Here is a 6,163-nt window from a genome sequence, read left to right on the forward strand (position 1 = left end):
GCTTTTGGCCCCGACACCAAGGAGGCAATCATGTCCCCGCACGTGCCCCACCCGCACTGTTGCGCTGGCCCCGAGCCTCCCATTTTTCTCACATAGCCCCCTCAGATCCCTTGTAAATAGAGACCGCCACACAGTGCTGGGCTTTACATACTGTTGAGCCGTTTCGATCAGCTCTGCTGCAATCTCTCTCTGCAAACCAGGAGTGGAGTATGGGCGTTGTCAATAGGATTGGATTAAACAAAGATTTTGGTGTTGCGTTTACGTCTGTCTACTGAAGGAGAGGGCTGGACGTACTGGATGGGACGGCTAAAAATGGGCGTCTGCAGGTCAACTTTCAGAGAGAGAGAAAGGGCCACCATGACTTGGCGTCACGGCGATGCTTTTCAGTGCAGTTGCGTGCGGACAGGCAGGCGTACCTGTGCCAAGTTCAAAATACTAGATTTTGATGTGCGCCTTAGCGCACGACCCCGTGTGACTCGTGTAAAATATGAAAATGATCATCATCTACATAGGTAGCCCATTGTCACAATATATGGTAGCTTTTCTCAAGACAACTAATTTCATAGAACAAAATTTTAGAACAATTCAAACTCTTGTTCTGAGGAAGAATAAAGGTCAATACATAATAGGAGGTCACTTCGGCATATGAGGAAGAGCACTTGCTAATATCAAGCACAATAAAACATTTGGAGCAGACTTTCTAGTATTGTGGCCAATTATTACGGCAGCAAGGAGATGAGGTCCCTGCTCTAGTTCTGAAATCCCTCGCAACCGGTCACAATCTCGGCCACCTGGTGCACCTCCGTAGCCTGTGCACACGGCCGCGAGCCCAAAGCATGTCCTCCTATAACTCCTACACTCCAAACAACAGCACGCTCACGCTCACGCCCACCGCTGCAATACCCTGTTGAACAATATGTAGTAGGCACCATCATTAAACTTTCAAAGTTCAATAAAGACTTAAAGAACACAGCCTTTTTAGGCCACTGATATTTTAATCCATTCAAAAGTTATAAGAATCAATAACATCCAGAATTGCAGACAACTTCCTATCTAACTGATTTCAACATTCACAGACCTGTTTAACTTTAAGATCTGGAGACACATGTCTCAATCTAAGGCATACATCTCAGATGTTAATGGTACTGTTGTAATAGCAAGCAATATCGAAATGTTAGAAAGCATTTCAGTGAAATCAGAGAAGAAAGAATTAAGTCAAGCACATAATGAAGACCATTAGCTTATCCCCGACCTGTATAGAAGAGAACTGTCAAGAAGATGGGCAAAGTTCCTAACAAACATTCCTTGGAATCAGTCAACACTCCCCATGCAGCAACAACTATCAGTAGTACCAAGCAGGGTGAACCCTCGAACAGTATTCTCAATATATACCAGAAGATAAAAATCATACCTTTTCTTCAAGGAAAAAAAAACTATCGAGACAAGTAGAACAAATATGTAACAAATACGAGATAAGTATCAAACAAACTAACTTAGAACCAGCTGAACAATATGCAAGGCTACCTACAAATCTAAAAATAACTATCCACACATATTGGTGAAATGATCAATGATCGTGAGAAGATTTAGATGTGCGCCTTGGCGCACGGGCCCGTGGAGCTCGTCCTATTGATTTTGTATGTCAACGATAAAATTTAGGCGCCAATGTGATAATACATTTGCTGGGTTTTACAAAACTATGTTGTTAGGATGAAATTAGGTTAAAGCATAGAGAACTACAAACGGAGTACCGAACACTTATACATATAACCAGTGAAATAGGGGAAGATTTAAACTCTGATGCATGCATAATATTTATCCACACTTTCTCTAACGCCCCATATAGGGCATGTCACAAATGGCGTAACGGAAATACCAGGTCTGCAACACCATTCATATTTATGGGAGCCGGTTTACACTTCTGAAGTTTAACCTTAGACTCATCCTGCAAAAAAAACAAGACAATAAGTTTAACAAAAAAGCATAGAGACAAAGGATGAAACACGTCTGTTTTTTACACAAGCGTATTTTTTTAAATGCGTGATAAAGAAGAAACTCTATCAATACATATGCAATTAAAGTATTTGTCTAGATTGTAGCGCCATTCTTAAGCGCGTATCACCGTCGTTGCCAAAAATGAGTGAAAAAAAGTTGAACAACAATATTTTAGAAGAAATTTCTAATTCTAGAAGCACAGCAGATCCTCCTTGGATCTGAGGCCTTGACCTGCAGGCCCTTACCCATTTTGTTCCCAAGTAGAGATAGCGTCTTAAGTCTTAGCTCTTCTAGAAGTAGCGTCACATGAAGCTGGTTTGATCTGAAAACAAAACTGGCATAAGCTATATATGAGTTATAATTAGTTAATACGGTGAAGAAATCAAATAATTTAGGGTGCCTCACACACATGAAGCAACTCACTTGTCCCAGGATTCCTCCATTCGATTGAAGAAAGGTAATGCATGGTATCATATTTAATTTTCAGCTAGAATTTCATCTATAGCCGAAAATATCATCCATCATAGGTTTTATACACAAATAAAAAGATCAACTCAAACTGTGAAGAATATTTGTAATGAAGAAATTCGTTTTCTACTACGTGGATCTACTCCTTACACCACTGCGATAGAAAAACGGAGACATCTCCATGTAAGTTATGCTACATTGTGCAATATCTTTGTATCATTATATATTAATTTCTGCAATAAACAGTACAACTAATAGATGATGGTTATACCATGCTTGGTATGCATACCTGATATAAACCCAATATCAGTACCCTTTTATCTTGTTTACTTCACTTCTTTTACGATGGAGTAGACACCCTACCAAGTAGTGCCAACCTGAGAAAAAGCAAAGACAAAAATGGGAACATGCTGTTTACATGGTTACGAGAAGTTGTCCGATAAGTGATAAGAAAGAGCATATACCATTTTGTTTTGCAATTTTTCTTCTAAATCACTCCTCACTTGAATAGAGCAACAATGATCTGCTACACTTAGTTTTGTAAGGTGCCATTACCATAGCCTTTGAATTAATAGGAACCAAAAACTCCTTGCCATATCACACAAAGCATCAAATGAATGCATCTGGGAGGTGCATGGTTTTTCACAACCCTTAGCACTTTTCTCTGATGCTAAAGTTTCATAGGATAGTTTTTAATTGTTTTAGACTAATTCCTAGATAGCATATAGCATTCCGCAACATGCATACCTTGCTGAACAATAACCATGTTGTTGCCCATATCATTGGCCATTGCTCCAAGTCCAAGCGCTTAAGTACTAATATAAAAACCAGCCTGAACAATCTTTAAATAGAATTTCCATGAGAATGTTACCAATATACTCCGGCTTGAGTCTTTGGTGACCTGTGCATCCACAAGAAATACATCCCAGCTTCAGCAAATCCTGAACTATGGCGGTGAAACAAACAAACTTTACACATAAATTTCTGAAATAAATATTGGGCTGCAAGGGAATCATTGCACGATGCGGTTGATCTAGAGATGAACAAATGAAGGCATGGCAAAATTTTACCTACCAATTTGGGCCGATGCATGCCGTGGACTCGCCACAATGCTGCATGCGGGCTAAACGGCGTAAGGCAGCGCTGATCTCGGCGACAACAACATCAACGACATGATTCGGGCGCTGTTTCCGGCAATGGCTGCGCCGGCGTTCTTGTGTGAGACATCGCTGCCTCTGTCGACGTGACAAAGGTACAACTCTCATCTCGCACCTCACCTAAAATGTTTAATAACAATCCATGAAAGGCCAAGAGTGGGCAAATTTCAAAGAAAATGCAAACTAATTATAGGAATATATCAAAGTGCACACCTAAAGCTTTGTAGCATCTACACAATTTTTTGAACAACTACAATTAAGTTTTTAAGCTGGATAATTATCTATCTAAACCACGAGAGTGCAGCATGTCCTAAATACAATTAAATGTTAGAAGGGGTTGTGGCTTCAGATCCTTCTCTTTATCTAAATAATACAAAATCTAGGGGACCAGTTACGATATCCTCAAAAACAACACGGACTCTTCTCTTTAGTTCTTACCCTGAACGTAGCAAAGAAAGAATCACTCGTATGGCAAAAAATTAAATATACACTATAAGGGAAATTAAAATAACCATGCTTCTGGTCCTAATAAGGGAGAAATATGATGCGTCTAGTCTCTGCCTTGTTCTCAAGGCTAAAATCCATTACGAAACAACATTTGGCTAAAATAAGTAATATCATTTGATGTTTCGCTGAACTATTGCACAAAAGATTGCATCTAGATATTTAAAGGAAGCTTCAAGTCTGATTCCGCTAGAAGCTAAAAAACACAAGTACCTAAATCTAATTATTTGAGTACCAAGGAATTTGCAGTAGCAATGATGCCAATTCTAGAATATCTTTTGGTTACATTCTCTCATCACAACAGTAAATTGTAAGATGCAACTATTTTTTGGAAAATGGTGAGACCATACATCCTATGTGATCGAGGTCTTCGTTTCTCCCGAGTTCCGATTTCTCCTTGGTATCCAAAAATATCTCAAACTAAGGTGCATATGACACATGCAGCCGATTGCCAAGAAATACATGATCATCCAATTTAATCTTTGCAACGCTCACAGCTGAAATCAACATGAAACAAAAAGGAAATTTCTCATGTGAATTCACACGATAGCAACTTCAACAGATTGGAGCCTCTGCACAAAGTCAGATATAAATACATATGCGTTGAATAAGTACAAACGAGAAAATGATTATACATCAGTCAACACCATATCAGTGGAAAATAAAAGATCCAAATTTGTTGGAGAATAGTCTAATTACTGTCCATATCAGATTACCAAATAAAGTAGTAAGTCATAGATCTCAATCCTAATGTTGTACGGCAAATGGCCACCATGTAAACTAAGTTCTGCTGCATCAGGTTACCTTGTTCATTGATTTGGATTGTTGTGAACTGGTGCCTTCTTTGAAGATGTTGATTTACATCATCTTGCAGAAATATTAATTTTGGTGGGGGGAAAAGGGAGATGACTCAATCAAGTGCTGAAGATAAAAAAAAACGACGGCTCACAGCTGCCTTCTTCTCATCCTCCTATCAAGTGCCAAGGAACAGAAAACAGGGTAAGGGAAGAGGACCATGGGACAGGCCACGGTTGCAAGGGATGCGAGAGAGGAACCTGGGTGTAGGAGATCTAGATCAACCGCCACTTGCTGCTCGTCCACCTCCGGCCCAGCGCTGCACCTCGCCGCTGGTCCACCTCCATCCAGCAACTCTCTAGGAGTAGGCCACGAGGAGGAGGGATCAGCAGATCGGCGATGGAGGCACGCTGGCGGAGCCTCCCTCCATGTCACTCGCCGTCGTCGCCGCAGTCGCTGCCGTCGCGCAGGCACACGCTTGCCTCCGTCGTTTCCAGCCGCGCGCTCGCCGCCGCCGTCGCCAGCGCCGCGCCTTCGCCGCTGCCGTCTCCGGGCGCGCGCTCGCGGCCCGCCGTCTCCCGGGCGCGTGCTCGCGCTTGCCGCCGTCGCCAGGCGCGCCCTTCGCCGTCTTCAGGCACGCGCTCGGCTTCGTCCCTGGGCGCGTGGTCGGCGCCGCCGCCGCTGCCCTATTCTCCTCGGTTGGGGATAGGGCGTGGAAATGAGGGGATTGGGGAGCAGCCTCACGACGCACGTCGCCGCCGTCTCCAGCACGAGCGTATCCAGCACGTCGCCGCCGTCTCCAGCACGAGCGACGACGACGGGGTGGCGGCGCGAGCGACTGGGAGGAGGCGAAGCAGCGGGGGCAATGGGGCGTGCGAGGCCTGGGATTGCGGAGGAGGAACCGGGCGACGGGATTGGGATAGGGCACGACGCCGCCAACGCCGGGCCGGATGGGCTTCATTGACCCGTGGATAAAAAGCGGGTCGCGCGAGGGCCTCGTTTCCTACTACTCCACCAGTGAAAAATAGACGGCCAAGATTCACCTGCTGGTAAGATCCGATGGCCCACAGGCTCAAAACGCTGTGAGGCCCCCTATGGGGGGCATCATATACAACGTTAGATTTCAACCCGTACATGTGATGTGTGCGGTTGAAGACCAACAATGTAGGGGTATGTCCATTGGCGGATCTAGCATCTACATAATGGTTGTACATATTCCATTAAAATGACAATTTAACTCAAGT

General features: G+C 43.5%; 2 long non-coding RNA genes across 5 annotated transcripts; both read right to left on the reverse strand.

Moving 5' to 3' along the window:
* Positions 1 to 548: 548 nt before the first annotated feature.
* On the reverse strand, positions 549 to 3,337 carry LOC139830632 (uncharacterized). 3 transcript variants are annotated; one of them, XR_011743537.1, is made up of 5 exons: positions 2,928 to 3,200; positions 2,753 to 2,840; positions 2,241 to 2,494; positions 1,877 to 1,945; positions 549 to 904 (listed from the first exon to the last, which is right to left on the reverse strand). It is a non-coding gene; the product is annotated as an uncharacterized lncRNA (long non-coding RNA). The 3 variants fall into 3 exon arrangements; XR_011743538.1 differs by lacking the exon at positions 549 to 904 and adding an exon at positions 3,211 to 3,337 and having other exon boundaries at positions 1,499 to 1,945; positions 2,928 to 2,986; XR_011743535.1 differs by lacking the exon at positions 549 to 904 and having other exon boundaries at positions 1,499 to 1,945.
* A 952-nt stretch (positions 3,338 to 4,289) lies between these two features.
* Positions 4,290 to 5,815, reverse strand: LOC127329942 (uncharacterized). 2 transcript variants are annotated; one of them, XR_007869060.2, is made up of 3 exons: positions 5,180 to 5,811; positions 4,929 to 5,094; positions 4,290 to 4,621 (listed from the first exon to the last, which is right to left on the reverse strand). It is a non-coding gene; the product is annotated as an uncharacterized lncRNA (long non-coding RNA). The 2 variants fall into 2 exon arrangements; XR_011756769.1 differs by lacking the exon at positions 4,290 to 4,621 and having other exon boundaries at positions 4,982 to 5,094; positions 5,180 to 5,815.
* Positions 5,816 to 6,163: the final 348 nt, after the last annotated feature.

Source organism: Lolium perenne, chromosome 4 (assembly GCF_019359855.2).
Source record: "Lolium perenne isolate Kyuss_39 chromosome 4, Kyuss_2.0, whole genome shotgun sequence".
NCBI lineage: Eukaryota > Viridiplantae > Streptophyta > Magnoliopsida > Poales > Poaceae > Lolium > Lolium perenne.